Genomic DNA, 20,718 nt, shown 5'->3' on the forward strand with positions numbered 1-20,718 from the left:
CTACACAGATTGCTTAACATAACAGATATCCATAACAGATATCCTATCCAGAAAGTCAGCAATTCAACCAAATGCTGCATCAAAACCCAGCTTAATATACCAATGAAGTACTTGAAGCAATGTTTGCACAGTGTATGTTCCTTGTCCTGAGGCAATTTGCCGCCACAGTAGTGAATTTCATTTGAAAATCTAAGAACAATATTTATTCCCCCATATTTTACTGACTGGTACATGGAATGGTCCCAAAATTTTGAATAAATGTTACTGGAACTAAGAGGCAACAGTCAATATGAATGGGATGCTTCACAGGCAGATGGGCTTTTGTGGATTCCTTCAAAAACAGTTTTATGAAATGTCAGCTATGAGTCAGCTGTGTATCAACCATGAGGGATACTGGGATGAACAAGACATAACTCCTAACCTCAAAGAGCTCAAAGGGATTATCATTATTTTATCTCTAAAATCTAGCATACTAATTGGCACAGAGCAGGTGCTCAATAAATCTCTGATGAATCAGTGGAAGGCCTGCTTAGTATTACGAGAAGATTGCTATGAACACAGATATGCACAGGCACTCCAAGTCAGAGGATCAGAGTGAGTAAAAGAAGGAGGCATGAATGGAATGGAATGGAAAATAATAGGTGTGGCTGGTATTAGACAACATGACCAAGAAATGTGGTGTGGAAAAACATTCCTAAAGTGAAAGCTGTAAGTGAATTTTATCAGAAAGGAAAAAGGAAGCTAACAAAAACACTGGAAAGCCCCCCACCCTCCAAAAATGTACAACAAAAAATGTACGCTAGAAAACCAAAATTTAAGTTAAAACTGAAAACTTCATTGATAAAGGTACATTTTGTGTTAACTCAAAGTATAAATTTTAAAACAAATTTTGTAGACTTTAATTACAACTTGCCATTAACAAAATCATCATTGTTTTAAAACTTCCAATTTTTTTCAACCATTGGAGTATCTATGCTGAATCATGATAGATAGTTAAACATTGCTTTTCCATAGTGTTCCTTAAGTAGTTTTTTTTTTTTTTTTTTGAAACTTGGGGAAAGAATGTGATGCTATAGATATGGTGATGGAAGCTGTCCAATCTAAAATCCAAAAGCACATTTTCAAAAAACTAGCACCCACATAATATATGACTACCACAGAAAATTCTTAGCTCAATTTTTTCTCAATTTTACTTTTAATAAAATTACACAAAGTAATAACTAGTAATGATTTGAATAAGTCTACTGAAAATAATCTTTTCATCTTCACAATGAACTTTTCATCCACATAAATTAATAGCACCAGAATCAGAAATACAAGTGATTCATCAACTTGACTTAATTGTTGAAATCTGCCAAGGTTCAGAGAGTAATTGGAAAATCAGACGAAGAAGAGAGTGCAAGAATTCTATTTCAGATCTCAGTGACATTTTGGCTATGGGAGTTTTTAAATTGAAAAGCATGATAAATCTTAAAATGTCAATTTCACCTAGTCTTTATGAAAGATAGGCATTATTGACAAATAAATTAATATATGATTCTGATAAAAGATTTCTTCATTCTAGTGGCTATCACGTAGCCAACTATCAAAGAGTTACCTGCTGCTAAGACAGCTCTTAGTGCTTTGTTATTGCCAACAGACACTTTTCTAAAAACCTAACAAAGTTTCAAAGTCCTTTCAAAGAGGTCCTGACTTTCCAATAATATATATCTGTGCTGTCTTTACACAGTAAAATAATATGGTCATGACATACTTTTCCTCCCAAAGACCTTTACAACAATAAATGCATTTATTTAATTTTAAACTTTCTGGCCATTAGCCAGAAAAATTCTGCATTACAAAAGACAAATTTGATGTGCTTGGTGATATTGTTTAGAGGTGAATGTTTACATTTTATTTTATATTATATAATATAGTCTTACAACTGCTTAGCCACTTAGACAGTAGGCGAGACTTAAAGTGTCTCCAGCATTTCACATAATAACATATTAATTTCTTAAATTATTGGAATAAAATATAGATTTTCCTTAAGTTTGTACATACTCTATTTTTATAAAAACTGTTGACAAATTAAACACGTATACTAATAGCTTAATATTGCAACCAAATTGAGACAATCTGGCCAGATTTGATTCTATTCAAGAACAAATTTTCATTTTCAAAAGATGTAATGGCAACTATCAAAATTAGTAAAATGTTCTATACACATAGGCCCTCTATAACCTGTAGAGTCCATTGTACCCCAGGGCTGCAGGTTTTATGCTGTTTCAAAACATGATAAAAAAAAATAGATTTGGAGGTATCAATTCATTTTGGAAATAAAGGAATTAATCCTATTAGAAACAATAAGAGCAGTACCTGGAACAAAGACCCTCCCATTGGAAGCAGGGAGTATTTTCCACAATACTAGGAAGAGAGTGCTGAGAAGATGCCAATGTTCTGAAGATAAAAAGAGAAATCTAATCAAGAAAAAATGACCTGCAGAAGGTCAAGAAAGGCAAGATATTGCAGTCCCAGAAAGCAATGAGGTTCAGGAAATTTAAAAAGAGGTAATAGGAATGGAACATAGGTAGGCTTGGCTTGGAAAAAAATATATAGATAGAGAGAGACAGAAATAGAATTACTAAAACTGGGACAAGTAACTAGAAAAGGTCCAAGTAAAATTTTCTCTATTTTAGATTGATACTGAGCCCAGAGCTTATGCTTTGCCTGAGCTTACTGATGGAAAGTAATTGAACTTAGCTTCTGGTAGAGAAAAAAATTCTGGGGCAGAAGCCAAACAGTGTACTATCAGCAAATTGTACTGAAAAAAAAGGAATATGCTTTTATATAAATATGCACTATGGTAGATTGCCTTTTTTAAAAAGTATTTTATTTATTTATTCATGAAAGACACAGAGAGAGAGGCAGAGACATAGGCAGAGGGAGAAGCAGGTTCCCCGCGGGGAGGCTGATGCTGGACCCCAGGATCATGACCTGAGCCAAAGGCAGATGTTCAACCAGTGAGCCACCCAGGTACCCTGGTAGATTGCTTTTAAAGATGGCACCAACAATTCCTCTTATCTCTGTATGTGCATTCCCCTCTTCCCTTCAAGAAGAGGAATCTATTTCCCTTGGTCTTGGTTTTGCCCTGGACTTGTGACTTATTTTGACCCAGAGGATGTGGCAGAAATAATAGACACTGTGACAGTCCTGGGCTGAGCATTTGAGAAACATGGAAGCATCCACTCCTGTTTTCTGAAAAGCTAGTTGTCATGCTTTAGGAAATCAGTCTAGACTGCTGGAGAAAGGAATTATGCAGAGGAGAATCAAGATACTCTAGCAATTTACTCCATACACCCTAGATGAAGCAAGAGACATGTAAGATCATTTTTGGTGTTTCAGACCCAGTCCAGCTACCAACTAATTGCAGCCATGTGACCCCAGCTGACAGACACCACATGGAACAGAAGAATTGCCAACCAACCCATAAAAGAAATAATAAATCATTGCTTTAATCCACTATTTTTAAAGTAACTATATATAGCAATAGATACAGATACTAAAATTTGCAGCAAGTTAAAAGGAAAAATGAACAGTGGCTGGAGAGTAGCAGATGAATTTAAAATGAACTTTTTTTTTTAATACAACAAGAAGTAGTCAATGTTAGGATAGAAACAAGATGATGGCAATAGAAAGTGCAAAGAAAGCCAAGTAATGAAACTGGAAGGCCTGATAGTGGAAATGGCCAAAGTTGCCTTTTTCTTTTCTTAAGGCAATCAAAAAAGTATCATGAACATAAGAAGAAAAATTAATGGTTCTGATAAAAGAAAATTAGGTCATTTTCAATAACAGTAAAAGACCTTACTACTGCACTCCAATTTGAATATAATTCTAAATTCAGGCAAAATTTAAATAGAAAATCTCTTTGGAGAAATCAGGAAACTACCAAGGCAGTCAATATTTAAAGTGACAGATCTCAGAGAGAAGGGAAACTCACTGATATGAACCCAGTATTCTGCAGCATTTTCCTCTGGAAGAATTTGATGATTCCAGCTACACAGGAAGGAGAAACTAAGAATCAAGCAGAAAGCAGTGTCTAAACGGTTGCCTATCTAAATTGGGATTTCAGTAATCTTTACTGAAAAATTAGGGCCCTCAAAGGAATGGGATCTTTTGTAAATATCATACTTCCAGTTAAGAATCCAGGACTCTAATATAAGAAAAAATATTAACCAAAAATAGACAAACCCATACCAAGGAGAGAAACCCATTTTTGAATCAGATAAATCCCAGATAGGAGTCAAATGATCTTCCCTTAATCTAATTGCCAACCAGAAAAGAAAAAGAAAAATCCTTATTGAGAGAAAAGAGCACCTGGGAAATCTCAAATTATCTCTACCATTTTTCAACCAATGTCTTGAGCTCAATAAAAAAAACTCCCAGGCATGCCTGGAAAGGACCAAATATCTGGCAAATAAAAGAAAGAACAGACAAAGGAAGCAGAGCTACAGGTGATCCAGATATTAGTGTTATATATGTAGCCTTTGAAGTTATCATAAATATGTCCAAGGAAATACATGACAGGATGGATAACTTCACCAAAGAATTGGAATCTTCAAGAAATAATTAAATATAAATAAATTTTCTATAAATGGATAGTACAATAATAAAAATTTTAAATTCAGTGATGGGATTAACACCAGTTAGATACAGCAGAGGAAAGGATTGGAAACTGGGAGACAGGTCAATAAAACAGATCTACTGAAGCATGGAGGAAAAAAATCATTAAAAAACCAGTAAAGAGTATAAACATATAGGATATGATAGAAAAAAATCTAACATATTTAGAAGTATCCCAGACAAAAAATGACAAGATAATGAGAGAGAAAAGAGAGAAGAAGGAAGAGGCTGAGAAACTGGCTGACAAATGTTCAAAAGACAGCATGTCACACATTTAAGAAATTCTATGAATATCAAGCAGAACAAGAACAACAAAATGCCCAAGTACATCATAATAAAACTTTTAAAACTAAGATCAACAACAATAAACACCTTTAAAGTGAATACTGCAAAATAAGTATCTGGCCATGTGAATTGTGTTGCTTTCCTTAATGCTCCTCTGCATTTATATGAATACGCACAGTCAGTGTTGTCTTATATACTTTTCTATTGGCTTGGAACAGAGCAGGGCAGACACACAAACATTTCTTGGGTGCCTATAATGTGATTTACTGAGACACATGGATAAGAGAATAAAACTGTGTCCTTCAGGCTCCTCTTTACTTCTTTTCACATCCCTTCATTTCCTTTAAGATGCCTTTTAGGAAGCCTCTCCATCAACCTGGCATAAAATCTTAGAATTGACTTTATCACCTAAACATACACAGATATACACACAGTTAAAAGTTAAGGTGGCATCTCCATCTATAAAATCTCTCTCTAACCAAGTTTAGGCATCAGTGAAGTCAAAAAAATTTTTTTCAAACCTTAATCATTTAAGTTGTGACTAAAATTGCTTTGAATTTAATTAAACTAGAAGACAGTTACTTCCTCCCTGCAAGTGTCTTCTCAGTACCTCAAGGATAGCCTTCGATTATCCATTTCCATCTTTTCCTGTAAGTGTATGACAATGTTTCCTTGACTACAGGAAATGTGTTGCTAAGCAGCACATTGTTGTGCTGGATCTAAGACAAAAACCAACACCAGCAATGAAAATAGTCATGTGATATAATTATTTCCTACCTGTACTTAGCTATGGGGTTTTTGTTAAAATCCAATAGACTCCATCTGAAAAACAATGTGATTTGAGAAAACTTCCAGTAAGCCCTACTAAAAATTGTACACTATCATTAAATATATTCACATGTTGTGAACAAGTAAATCCACAGATAATTGAATTCAATGACTTCACAATTGAAACAATACTGTGAGGAAAAAAAAAACCCCAACATTTTAACTGTCATCACTGAGCATCCCCCCATTCTCTCATTTTGCTACCTTGCATGAATGCATTCATTCTGCCCCACTAGGGCTATTATTTGGAATTTGAAAACTAAATTATTTTTAAAATTCTCTAGTGGCACATTTGTCTGAAATGGTAAAGGATAGTGAGAAACATATAAGGTATAAAATTAGCAAATATTTATGCCAACAGATGAATAACTTGAAAGTGGAATTTTTATTTTCCTATGCCTGGAAATTCAAAGGAGCTTCTATCCATTTTTCTTTTAGATTCTACATGATGTTTCATTATACTGTCTTCTAGTGAATGAGTCATCTTGTCTGCACATCTTATCTTTCTTTCCAGGGATTTTTCCCTGTCCCAGGTCCCACATTGGGCTCCCTGTGAGGAGCCTGCTTCTCCCTCTGCCTATGTCCATGCCTCACTCTGTGTGTCTCTCATGAACAAATAAATAACCCCTTCCCCCCCCCTCAAAAAAGGCTCACATTTCACATTTTTGCTCCTATTGATTAGACTTCTACTTTGGGGTGAGCTTTTCTTCTAGAATATACCAACTAGGACCCTAAGGAACTTAACATGTTTTGTTTACTTCACATCTAAAATATGTCATCCTCCGTCTATGGGAATGGATTCTTTTGAGAACAATAAGCTTTTCAAAATATTGTATTGTGGGTTTTTTGGTTTGTTTTTGTTTTTTTCTTTGCATTTTTTTGTCTCAAAGAAGATGCACTAACATATATAACTGCATGCTAGGCATGACAATTGTTAAGAGCACAGCAACAAATTTGTACTTTCACATGCGCAAATCCATCAGAAGACTCATTAGCTGCTGGCTTTGTGTGTCTCCCAGGAATGGAATTGAAGAATCACACCAAAGGACCTCTTTACTCTTCTATGTGCTTCTCATGAACAAACACAAATGAGTCCCATCATTTTATTTACTATTTCCTTATCATTTCTTCAGGATTGACCCATTTTATCTCTGTGTGCTCTGAGAAGGAGGATTCTGTCTTAAAGTAATCATATATGGCAAATAGTTCTGCCATATATAAATGTTAATTGTTAATCAATAGATTTTTATGTGAATTCCACCATCTGCAATATCTGGAGTATCTCACTCTTCTCTGAATGTTCCAAAACAATTTATTTGCATCTTTTACACATGCTTAGTATATGTTATAGGATAAATTATGTTCACTATAAATCATATGTTGAAGTCCAAATTCCCAGTACTTCAGAATGTGGCCATATTTAGAGATAGGTTATTTAAAGAGGTAGAGTAAAATAAAGTCATTAGGGTAGGCAGGCCCTAATCCACTTTGACTAGTGCCCTTATTAGAATAGAAGAATAAAGAGATTTCAGGAGAAGATGGCAGAGAAGGAGGATCCTGGGCTCACCTCATCCCACAGATACAACTAGTTAGTGTAAATAACCCAGAAAATGATCTAAAGACTGGCAAAACAGATTCTCTACAGCTAGACATAGAGAAGAAGCCAACTCAAAAAACGTAGGAAGGCAGAGATAATCAGGAAACAAACTGAGCCTCAAGATTGTCCATAGGAAAGAAGGACACCGCAAGCACAGAAAAGAGATTAGAGCAGACCCCAAACCAGGACTTCAGGCATGAGGTACCTGCACTGGGAAGATGAATCACTATAACATTTGGCTTTGAAAACCAGAGGAACTTAACATCATGAGTTCTTAAAATCAGTGAAGCTTAACTCCTAGAATTTTAAAAATCAATGGCCAGAGGAAACTGAATCCTCCCCTTTAAAGAGATAGCCTAACAAAGAGCCCCTCTGAGATACAGCACTGAAGCAGCAGCTAAAAAAAAAAAAAAAAAAAACATGGGGTATACAGGAAGGTGATTTATTTACTAACCTCAGAACATGTGCTAGAGAGGCAGGGATCATTAGGAGACTTCCAGAAGAAAAAGCTAGTGGGTGCCATTTCCCTCCCCTGACCCCTAGCCTAGGTACACAGAGAGCTGCAGGAAACTGCACATCATGAACATTCTCCACCTAGCTTGGTAACAGTGTCCCAACTCCTGCATTCTTCTGAAGATGTGCTTTCTCCAATTTGGTCTCCCAGTTTTCCAAAACATCACCACAAACACGGTAATGTGCAAGCAGCCTCAACAGGAGTCAGCATCACTTCAAAATGATTCCTGTCCCAGGAGGAGGGGATAGTTGGACTGAAGGCAAATGTGGTTCAGCCACAACAGTTGGGTGCATGTAACACACAGAGGAGACATCCCTGAAGGGCAAGATTCTGGCAAACAGAGAAAATTGCACTGCAGGCCACTACAGGACCTCTTCATAAAACCACTACTTTTAAGATCAAGAGATATAGCTGACTTTTCCTAACATATAGAGACAGATACAGAGGTTTAGACAAAATGCATGAAATGAAAGAACAGGACAAAATCACAGCAAGACAGCTAAACATGCTACTAAATGATTAATGAATCAACCAAGAAATCAAAGAGGAAATAAAAAAATGCTTGGAGACAAATTGAAATGAACACACAATAGTCCAAAATCTTTGGGATGCAGCAAAAGCTATTCTAATATGGAAGTTTATAGTAATACAGGCCTATCTCAAGAAGCAAGAAAAGTTTCAAATAAACAACATAATCTTACACCTAAAGAAACTAGAAAAAAAAAAAGTAAACCCTGAAACTAGAAAAAGGAAGGAAATAATAAAGATTAGAGCAGAAATAAATGAAATAAAAACTAAAAATACAATAGAACAGATCAATGAAACCAGGAGCTGACTCTTTGAAAAGATCAACAAAATTGACAAACTTTTAGCCAGACTAACCAAAATAAACCAATCAATTAACAACAACAGAAACAAAAACAAAACAACAATAAGGAAAGGGGACTCAAATAAACAAAACTAGAAATGAAACAAGAGAAAAAAATAACTGACACTACAGAAATACAAAGAATTTTAAGGGAATATTATGAAAAATTATACGCCAACAAACTGGAAAACCTAGAAGTGGATAAATTTCTAGAAACATATAACCTACCAAAATTGAATAAGAAATAGAAAATATGAACAAACCAATTACCAGCAATGAAGTTGAATCAGTAATCAAAAAACTTTCAACAAAAGTCCAGAACCAAATGGCTTCACTAGTGAATTCTACCAACTATTTATTTATATATCTTTTAAAGGTTTTATTCATTTATTTGAGAGGAGAGAGCACAAGCGGGTGGAGGGGGAGGTTGCAGAAGGAGAGGGAGAAGCAGACTCCCTTGCGGAGCAGGGAGCCTTACATAGGGCTCAATCCCAGGACCCTGGGATCATGACCTGAGCCAAAGGCAGACATTTAACCAAGTGAGCCACCTAGGCGTCCCCTACTAAATATTTAAAGAAGAGTTGATACCTATTCTTCTCAAGCCATTCCAAAAAAATGGAAGAGGAAGGAAAGCTTTCAAATTCATTCTATAATGGTAGAATTACCTTGATTCCAAAACCAGATGAAAACACTACAAAAAAAAAAAAAAAAAAAAAGAAAGAAAGAAAGAAAGAAAGAAAGAAAGAAAGAAAGAAAGAAAGAAAAAAGAACACAGGCTAATATCTATGATGAACATAGATGTAAAACATTAGCAACAAAACATTAGCACACTGAATCTACACTAAAAAAATTATTTACTGTGATCAACTGGGATTTATTCTTGGGATGCAAATCAATCAATGTGATATATCACAACAACCGGAGAAAGGATAAAAACCACGTGATCACTTCAATAGAAGCAGAAAAAGCATTCAACACCAAGTATAACATCCATTCATGATAAAAACCCTCAACAAAATAGATTTAAAGGGAACATATTTCCATATAATAAAAGCCATTATATGAAAAACGCACAGCAAACATCATGCTCAATGATGAAAAACTGAGAGCTTTTCCCCTAAGGTCAGGAACAAGACAAGGATGTCTACTCTCACCACTTTTATTCAACATAGTACTGGAAGTCCTAGTCAGTCACAGCAATCAGACAAGAAAAAGAAATATAAGGCATCCAAGCTGGTAAGGAGGAGGTAAAACTTTCCCTATTTGCAGATGACATGATAGTATACATAGAACCCTAAAGACTCCACCAAAAATCTATTAGAACTGATAAATGAATTCAGTAAAGTCATAGAATAAAAAAATCAATGTGTAGAAATCTATTGCATTTCTATACCCTAATAATGAAGCAGCAAAAAGAAAAATTAAGAAAACAATTCAACTTACAATTGCACCAAAAATAATCAAATATCTAGTTATAAGCTTAACCAAGGAGGTAAAAAACTTGTACTCTGAAAACTATAAAACATTATTAAAAGAAATTGAGGATGACACAAACAAAAAGAAAGATATTCTGCTTGGATTATGGGTTGGGAGAAATAATATCATTAAAATGTCCGAACTACCCAAAGCAATCTAAAGATTTAATGTAATCCCTATCAAAATACCAACAGCTTTTTCCACAGAACTAGAACAAATAATCCCCAAATTATTGGATTGGATGGAACCATGAAAGACCCTGGATAGACAAAGCCATCTTGAAAAAGAACAAAACTGGAGGTATCAAAACCCCAGGTATCAAGCTATATTACAAAGCTTTGTAATCAAAACACTATGGTACTGACACAAAACTGACACATAAATAAATGGAACACAATACAGAGCCCAGAAATAAACGCACAATTATATGGTCAATTAATCCTCAACAAAGAAGCCAGGAATATGCAATGAGAAAAAAACAGTCTCTTCAACAAATGGGTTGGGAAAACTGGATAGTTACATCCAAAACAATGAAACTGGACCAGTTTCTTACACCATACACAAAATACACAAAAACACATTCAAAATAGATTAAAGACCTAAATGTGAGACCTGAAACCATAAAAATCCTAGAAGAAAGCACAGACAATAATTTCTCTGACACAGGCCATAACAACATTTTTCTAGATATGTCTCCTGAGGCAAGGGAAACAAAAGTAAAAATAAGCAACTGGAACTATATAAACATTAAAAGCTTCTGCACAGCAAAGGAAACAATCAACAGAACTAAATGAAAACCTACTGAGTGGGAGAAGATACTTGCAAAGGACATATATAATAAAGGGTTAGTATCCAAAATATAAGAAGAACTGAAACAGCTCAACACCAAAAAACCCCAAATAATCCAATTAAATCTGGGCAGAAGACATCCAGATGGCCAACAAACACAGCAAAAAATGTTCAACATCATTAATCATCAGGGAAATGCAAATCAAAACCACAATGGGATGTCACTTCACACCTGTCAGAATGGCTAAAATTGAAAATATAGGAAACAACAAAAATATGGAGAAAAAGGAACGTTTGTGCACTGTTGGTAAGAAGGCAAACTGGTACAGCCCCTGTAAAAACAATATAGAGAGGTTCCTCAAATAATGAAAAATAGAATTACCATATAATCCAGTAATTCCATTACTGGAATACTAATATGCAAAATACAAAAATACTAATTTGAAAAATATATGTACTCCTATGTTTATCACAGTATTATTTACAATAGACAAGATATGGAAGCAGGCCAAGTGTCCATTGGTAGATGAATGAAGATGTGATATATATGCACACACATATTTTATATATTTTATATATGTGTGTGTATATATATAATAGTATATATACATATAAGAGTATATATAAAAAATAGTGTATACTCTGTATACATATACTATATATATATGTGTACACATATATATGTGTGTGTGTATATATATATGTATATGGTAAGTATTTACCCTTTCTGATGGCTGAGTAATATTCCATTTATGTGTGTGGGGGGGTATATATATATATATATCAACACACATACGTGTGTGTGGGGGTATATATATATATATATATATATATATATATATATCAACACACATACGTGTACATACATACATACATACATAGAGAGATGCCTAGCATTGTGATGCCATATATATATACATATACATATACATATACATATACATATACATATACATATATAGATGGCAAAAAGAATGAAATCTTTGCTATTTGCAACAACATGGGTGGATCTAAAAGATATAATGCTAAGCAAAATAAGTCAGTCAGAGAAAGATAAATACCATATGATTTCACTCATGTGGAATTTAAGAAACAAAACAAATGAACAAGGAAAAAAGAGACAAACAAAAAAACCCCGCTCTTAATTATAGAGAACAAACTGATGGTTACCAGAGTGGAGGTGAGTAAAAGGATGGATAAAATTAGATGAAGGAAATTAAGAGTACACTTACATGATAAGCACTGAATAATGTACAGAATTGTTGAATCACTATATTGTACACCTGAAACTAATATAACACTGAACATTAACTATACTCGATTGTTTTTAAATTTTAAAAAAAGAAAAAGAAGAGGAAGAATTCAGATCATAGACACGCACATAGGGAAGGCCATGGGGAAGACACAGGGAGATGGTGCCCATCTGCAAACCAAGACAATAGGCCTCAGAAGAAACCAACTCTGTTAACACCTTGACCTCAGACTTGCAGCCTCCAGAATTCTGAGAAAAAAAATTAATTTCTGTTGTTTAAGCTTTCTTCTGTTGGCAGCCCTAGCAAACTAATACAGTATGTGACCTTGACTAATAGTCATTTATGTATACATACTAGCTTCTAGAAGCTAATCTTATATATATATTTATTTATTTTTAAGATTTTATTTATTTATTCATGAGAGACATGGAGAGAGAAAGGCAGAGACAGGCAGAGGGAGAAGCAGGCTCCATGCAGGGAGCCGGATGTGAGACTCTATCATGGGACTCTGGGATCACACCCTGAGTCAAAGGCAGAGGCTCAACTGCTGAGCCACCCTGGCGTCCCAATCTTATATATTTATGACTCTGGGAATGTTAAACCTATTAAAAATTATGTCGTGTTTCATACATATACATACACATACACATATTTTTGTCATGCCTTAAAAAATTCACACTTACAAAGGCATCCAAATAATTTTGAAACCCTTAAAATACAACATTTACACCAAATACACCAGAACATGTTTTTTTTTTTAAACAGTCGCTATTATTTATATGAGTAGACAAATTCAATATTCTATATCATTGGGTAGAGTAGCAAATAGGAGTGCTTTTCCCAATTTTAACTCCTTGCCACTTGTGTAACCATAGGCAAATCACATACAGTTAAAGGGGAAAGTGAGGATGTATGGAGTTTTCCTGTTTTGGTACCTTTACCTAGTTGTAAATAGCCCACTGGCCAGCTAGGGCTTATGGATATATATATATATATATATATATTTAAGATTTATTTATTTATTTATGATAGACACAGAGAGAGAGAAAGAGAAAGAGAGAGGCAGAGACACAGGAGGAGGGAGAAGCAGGCTCCACGCAGGAAGTCCGATGCAGGACTCGATCCGGGGACTCCGGGATCATTCCCTGAGCCGAAAGCAGACAGATGCTCAACGCTGAGCCACTCAGGCGTCCCATTTTTTTTTTGAAAGATTTTATTTATTCATGAAAGACACAGAGAGAAAGTGAGGAAATTAAAATTAAATTAAAAAGGAAAGAGCATTTTCCTTCTTCTGTCCCAACCCAGCTTTCTACAAACTCCTGGACACTACCTGTGTAGTAGGTGTCCCATGATTCATGTGTATTTTCCTACTGCAAGATGTTGAAATATAAGCAAGGCAAGAAAGCAAAAATGGAGGAATGGTTGTTAGTTGATGTTCTTGACAAAAGAATTCAAGAATTACATAGGGATGTGATCTTATATCTATGATGCAAATAGCACACAAGCTGCTTTGACAATGTGTAACGAAGACCAAGGAAAAGCATTTATAAAGGAGCATTCAGAGTACAGAGCCAGTAGAAGACTGTAGCCCGTTAGCAAGGGCAGAGAAATAACTTTGTTATGACAAACATTGTAAAACATTTTTTGTAGTGGTTTTCTTTTATAATCACACATTAATAACAAATGCTTCCTTACCTGACTAAGGCCTGCAGAGCCTGTCTGCTAGCACCACTGGTTGTGTGTAGAAAAGACCAAGCACATTTGTAGAGAAGCATATGGCTACAGGCAGTTCTTTAGTCCCAGAAGAACCAGCTTGTCTCACAGAAGGGTTTAGAAAAGTTGCTGAAGAAACCACTCTGTTCAGACAAAGCAAAAACATCACCATTTATTTCCCTTTAGCATGCATAACTGGAAACAACATGCTTTAGTCTCCTTGATTATAAAAAGCCAGGAAATGAGTAGAATATCTATGATTTTCTGCTATCAACTGTGAATAACTTTCACTAGATTTCATAGCTAATTAACCAAGTTACTGGGGATTAGGGAGTGGAAAAGTATCTTTGTTTCACTAAAAAAAAAAAAAAAAAAAAAAAGGGAAAATGTCTAAAATAAAACTAATTTGGTCAGGGATGCTACTAAAAGATTTCAAAAATAAACAAGTCCCCTGATCGCTGAACAGAGTTTGGCCTATGAAGACAATAGTCTAATAGATAAAAGCTATAGCAAAATTTAAGCAATTACCAGGTCATTTTTATCAGACACAATCTGAGCAGCGAGATCACCAATATTTGCTTTTTTTTTCTCCCCCCTTCTCCAAATCGGATACTGGGTAATTTTTTTTCTTTTTTTTTTTTTTCCAGGTAATTTTTCTGAAGGCATATTAGGAAGTATGCAGTTTTTCAGGAAAAACCACATTCTCTACTAAGCTCAAAATGTCCTTCCGGATTCTCTTATTTATTTATTTTTTCTGACTTGTTATGCAACACCTCATCCCCAACCTCAGGGACAAATCTGGCATAGTTACCAGTGGGCAGGTGTCCTTTATTAGACCTGGCATGCCAGTTACAAGGGACATGAGAGAACATAACAGCAAAAGAACATAATCAGTCCCAAACAATTCCTTAGAATCTGCTTCAGACAAGCTACTGGATACAGGCAGAAGTTTAAGCTGCTTAATCACCAAGTTTTCTGATACCACAGCATTACGTCTCAAAGGATAGGTAAAGTAGTCAAAGCTGCATCATAGAGCTCTCTAATAGCCTGGCTCACCCCAGTGGTGAGGCTTACAGTATCTAAGAAAGCAGATCAATGGCATCTCCCGTAGGCAATCATATGAATGAATATGGGTATAAATATTAGATATCCATATACATGAGAATATTATTCCTTTCAATTTATTTTAAATATTAGATATTCACATTTATTAATTTTGTTCCTGTAAGTGAAGTTTTTGAAAATGTTTGAGTAGCAGAGTGTTCAAGGTTAAAATTTTGGTAAGCAACTTGAATGTGGCTAGTCTATGTTTCCAACCAAGGACAGATGAACAGGCTTTTAAGTTACCTGAAACTAGTGATTATCTTCAATGAATGCTGAAGAGCTAATCTAGGCCTCATGGTCACCAGACATCTGCATAAAGGAGCCATAAGACGTTGTCATTGTGGAGGTCACCCCAAAAGATAACAGTTAAGCATCATTCTCAACATAGCACATTACTTAAACAAAAAAGAGAAAGTTCTAATAATACATTATGATTGCTTTTTATTTTTCTCTAAAATGGGTTAAGAATGCCTCTATTGGGATCCCTGGGTGGCGCAGCGGTTTGGCACCTGCCTTTGGCCCAGGGCGCGATCCTGGAGACCCGGGATCGAATCCCATGTCAGGCTCCCGGTGCATGGAGCCTGCTTCTCCCTCTGCCTCTCTCTCTCTCTCTCTCTCTCTCTCTCTCTCTCTCTGTGTGACTATCATAAATAAATAAAAAATATTTAAAAAAAAAAAAAAAAAAGAATGCCTCTATTATATTATTTCAGCATGCATGTGTAGTAACTGGAGAAAATTGAGCCCAGCAAGGTAACAGAGAGATTTAATTAGAAGTAATTTCTTCATTCCTAAACTACTCTACATGATGTCTAAGCAACTAGACACTTTTGTTAAAACCAGTGATTGAGATCAGGGAGGGCAAACAACAAACTGATTGAATTTTCCACTTTCAACCAGTCACATGCTTTTGCTTGAAAGTGGTACCAGTAAATCATATCAATTATCTCATATGCAAAATGGTACACGTCTCAAGGTGCAATTTCAAAATTCCTTCCCAAGATAAGTCATTGAGCAATAAGTCAAATCGACAAATTATCTGCTGCTAAAAGACAAGCAAAATTACATTTTCTTCTATGTGACATCAGACAGAAATCACTCAAATTCAAAATAAGACATTAGGTCTGGGAGATAACCAGATTATCTCAATTGTATAAGCCAAATGTTCTTCTATTGCAGGACAGAAGGAAAACAGCAGGACTGTTCATAGGCCAATATGGAGATCTTATATGAACACAAAATATTTGAAAATCAGGAAGGCTTACAATCTTTTAGAAGAAAAAGGGACAACTTTCTATGTATCTTCTCTACCATACCAGTTCAGCTCTCAGACACATTTTCAATTTTATTCAAAATTGTATTCCAGAAAATTCCTATGTGTAGCGATTCTATATATCCATAAAATGAAAAAAGATTCAAGGTAATAATATGCTAGTGAGATTTAAAGCTAGAAACAACTAAAAGTATTTCCTATTAAACACATGAAAGCTTTTGCTAACATTACACTTGCTCCTTGAAATGCTATACAAGCTAGTCTACCAAATTCCCTTTTCAACATACAATTCGCCTCTAGTTCAATAAACATGATCCTTCCTGGTTATGCTGCAGGAACTAAATGTCCAATCTGTGAAAAGATTTCACAATATTTAAGCAGATGTTTAAACATCTGTTTCTGAGTAAACAAGCAAAAAGTGAACAGGCTCTTCAGAGAGGTGCCCCATGTGAAATTTGTTTCCATCATGTGACACTGCTGACTGTGTTGAGCACGGCGTTATGCATGTTGGATGATGTGCTCTACAAGCCTGAAGGAGCTCAAAGGTGAGATGTTCAATGATCACAAATGACTGGGCACTGATGATGTCACCAGTATTCAGAGCACACTGCAGGTGGGTTAGGTCTCATGTTTATGAGCATGACTTGATAAACAGGAAGCAAAAGATGTTAGTAGAGGCTAAGCAGACTACATGCAATGGTCTGGATCAAGCACAGTAGAGGAAGGAAAGTGAGCTTCCGTGGAGACAGCCTGAGAGCTGCTTACCAGTCCCAAAGGAAGAGGCTGATGTAATGGTGCTATAACCTTCAGGTCACAGAGCTGCAGAGAACAGCCCAAGGGACCGTTGGCAAGGATGATATTGCTTTCATCTGGTCTCATGTGGAAATACGTTAAGTGCAGAATCAGAGCTCAAATGGTTGCCTGCAGAGGAACTGGACAACCTGGGTTTTGTTATCTGCTGAGGCCTGTGTGATGGCATAATGGTACCTTTCATGGGGCCTTCGGGAAGACTCTGGGAAAGAGCTGTGGACTGGGATTTGGGAATATAGCCTCATATTACTTGTCACCACTTCCCAGGGTCCCACTTGGCCTCTTTCTAATCCCTTTGTCCCTGCCCTAGGCCAGGTCCTCACTGTCCTTCCCGCAGTCATTTAAAGCCTCCTAAATTATTTTCCTGCATCCAGTCTCTCATCTTCTCAACCCATCCTTCAGAAATTAATTTTTCAAGGTTACATCTATTCTTTTAATACAAAAGCAATAGCTGTCTATAATAGAAAAGATATTCAATATAAAAAAGCAAAAAATTAAAAAATCACTCATAATTTCACTTTTATTTTTTAACAGATATGAAATGACAAGTGAAACTCCTCCTTTACTTTTCTCCTGCCTCTTCAGCCCCAATTGCAATAGCCACCATCAAGAGATCATTTTATATTCTTCCAGGCTTTATTTTATGATTGTAGGAACATATATTCTTGTAGGGTTTTCTCCCCAGATGAAAATAGAATCAGGCTATGAATATGGTTTTCAATGTGCTTTCTGCTTTACTTGTAATAAATACTTTTCCAAGTCAGTACATGTGAATCTACTTCTCTTAACTGCTATACGAATTTCCTTTAATGAATATTCTGTAATTGGTTTAACCATTTTCTTATTGATGGACAGTTCCCCAATTTTGGGCTAGTAAAGAACACTGCAATGAGCATTCTTAGACATATAATTATATTTTATAAATGTAATTAAGCTAATATTTCTGTAGGCTAGATCCCTAAAGTGGAATTTCTCATAAAATTGCTGGGTCAAAGGTAATGCAAATTTTAATTTTGATTGAGAATTCCAATTTGCCTCACAAAAAGCTATACCCTTCAACACCACCAACGCAAGAGTGCCTGTTTTTCCTCGCCAAGCATGGATGTTATTAACCTTCTGGAGATGTTGCCTATCAAGTGGGCTAATAATACATCGTTATTATTTTTCATCTGTTTATTACTGAAATGTATCATTTTTCCACACTTTTATTGGACGTTTATATTCCATCTTTCATTAATTTCCTGTTCGTATTCTTTGTCAATTTTGTATTTGGTTGGGATGCCTGGGTGGTTCCACGCTGAGCGTCTGCCTTCAGCTCAGGGCATGATCCCAGGTCTAGAGATCAAGTCCCACATTGGGCTCCCTGTGAGGAGCCTGCTTCTCCCTCTGTCTATGTCTCTGCCTCTCTCTGTGTCTCTCATGAATAAATAAATAAAATCTTTTTTAAAATTGTATGTGGCTAATTGTCCTTTTCTTTTTATTACCATTAGGAAAATATTCTGGATATTAATATTTTGTCTTTACATATGTTATATATATTTTTCTCCCAATCTGTCACTTGTTTTAACTTTATTTTCATCTTTTCAAATATTAGTTGTCTTATTTTTTTAATATTTATTTATTTATTTATTTGAGAGGGAGAGAGCACGAGCAGGGGGAGGAGCAGAGGAAGAGGAAGAAGCAGTCTCCTTGCTCAGCAGGGGGGCTCCATTCCAGGACGCCAGAATCATGACCAAAGCTGAAGGCAGATCCTTAACTGACTGAGCCACCCAGGCGCCCCAAGTTGTTTTACTTTCAATATTCTATTTTTTTCTGTGGTTTCTAGGTTTTATATTATGCTGAGAAAGTTCTTCCTCATCCTACATGTATAAACCCATTTCAATTCCTTTTCTTCTAGTATTTAGTCTTGAGTTTCTTTTTTCAGTGTCTAGGTCTTTAATCTATTTGGAATTTACTTGTCTAAAAGGTGTGGTATAGAGATCTAACTAGGTTCCTAAATATTTTAACATTATTTGAAATAATCCTTTTGCCTAACATTTTTGAAGTTTCATAATTATTCTACTATATTCTCAGATGTGTTAGTGGATGTTTTTAATATAGACATAGTGTGTGTTTGTGTGTAGTTGATGCCTATATGTTTTAATGTCTGTAGGCAAGTTTCCTATATTACAGACTTCATTCAAAAGGTAGCAAAAGGTCTGTGTCTATAGGGCATGAAACGGTAAATGAAATTATGCTGAAGAAACTCTGAGTTACTTTTAAAAGATGATGCTATCCCAAAGTACACAGATGTATGTTTTTTAATTAGTTCTTTCAAAATATTGCAAAATATATAGTTTAAATTAATGTGTAAAAACAGCATTGCAGAAAGTATTCCTTTTTTTTCAATATTATCTTAGAGTCCAGTTTAAAAAAATGCTTTTTTAAAGAGTAGACAATTTTCTGTCATTTCTCTAAGCTGAGAGTAAATTATTGCAACCACATTTTACAGTCCATGTCATGACATAGCTTCAATTAGGAAACAATTTATTCTGTCCAGTGAGACAGAATAAATGGCTCACAGTGGCAGTCCATTTTGCCATTGCCAGGTCTCCAGTCCAACAGAAATAGAATTTTTTCACAGATGGGTAGTTCTCAAGAGACCAAGTCTCTGGAATCTTCTCTCAGAGTCTGCATTTTTAAAAATCCTTGTTTCAACTTAGAAGAAAGAAATTTTATACTAAGCCTTGTTCTTACGAGTAGCAAATTATAGACATTTTTTTAAAATATAGTATTTAATAACCTAGAAAGTGCTAGCATGAAGGATATCACCAATGGGGAGAAGCTGAAGGCATAAAGTACTAACAAACCCTAACACTTCTTCAGCTTTACTGAATGTTCCTTCCACTGTTGCTGAAGCCAGATATTCTAGAAGGAAAGGAAGCATGGGAATAGGGTGAAATAGGAGTTGGGAAAGAGATTTTTTCCCAACTCTTCCATTCCTGTACTATTGTTACACTGTATAAATATCTTCACAAGGAGAATGAATGGAAATATATATACAAACCACTGAATTATTAATGTTCTTCACACTGTGAAGTTAAGTGAGAAAATGTTTCTTAAATTAGCTTGACACGAAGATGTGGATTATGTCATCGACCAGGATGCTTTTTAGCTCCTGAAGAATGTATGGGAAAGGTAGAATTCAGTTTGAGAAAAGGTTTGTCATATTGTTCTTAAAGAATGTAACATCAATTGAAATCAGTGACTAACTCTACCAAACCCCAAAAAAGATACAGATTAAGTGCTCCCAAGTGAGTTATTAGTATCTGTCTGCACATCTGAGCATCTGCTTCTTCAAATTGATAGAGATAATTAAGCCAGGCATAATTTGCATCTTGAGTATATAATTATTCTTTATCTTCGCCAAGGACTAAGATCATGCCATTATTATTAAAATTGCCTTCTTGTCCTTTAAGGACTAAATTGGCTATCTTGCTCTGTGCCCATGTCTACATGTAATTGTCTTAATCCCTCCATAAAGGCCAGCACTATGCTTTACTCATTTGT

At 35.4% G+C, this 20,718-nt stretch overlaps 1 protein-coding gene across 27 annotated transcripts in view; it reads right to left on the bottom strand.

Annotated features, from left to right (window-relative positions):
• The window catches only part of SCEL (sciellin), a 297,545-nt gene that overhangs the window by 196,639 nt on the left and 80,188 nt on the right, over nucleotides 1-20,718 (bottom strand). For 20 of the 27 annotated variants that reach the window (XM_077855300.1, XM_077855316.1, XM_077855313.1 and 17 more), the window contains one exon: nucleotides 13,968-14,128. The gene's annotated coding sequence lies outside the window, so the exon portion shown is untranslated. Of the gene's footprint in view, nucleotides 1-5,468; nucleotides 5,489-5,557; nucleotides 5,635-13,967; nucleotides 14,129-15,332; nucleotides 15,399-16,646; nucleotides 16,774-17,124; nucleotides 17,273-20,718 lie in introns of those variants that run through there. The other 7 variants (XM_077855301.1, XM_077855297.1, XM_077855302.1 and 4 more) reach the window with 6 other exon arrangements.

This window comes from Canis aureus, chromosome 17 (assembly GCF_053574225.1).
Source record: "Canis aureus isolate CA01 chromosome 17, VMU_Caureus_v.1.0, whole genome shotgun sequence".
Lineage (NCBI taxonomy): Eukaryota > Metazoa > Chordata > Mammalia > Carnivora > Canidae > Canis > Canis aureus.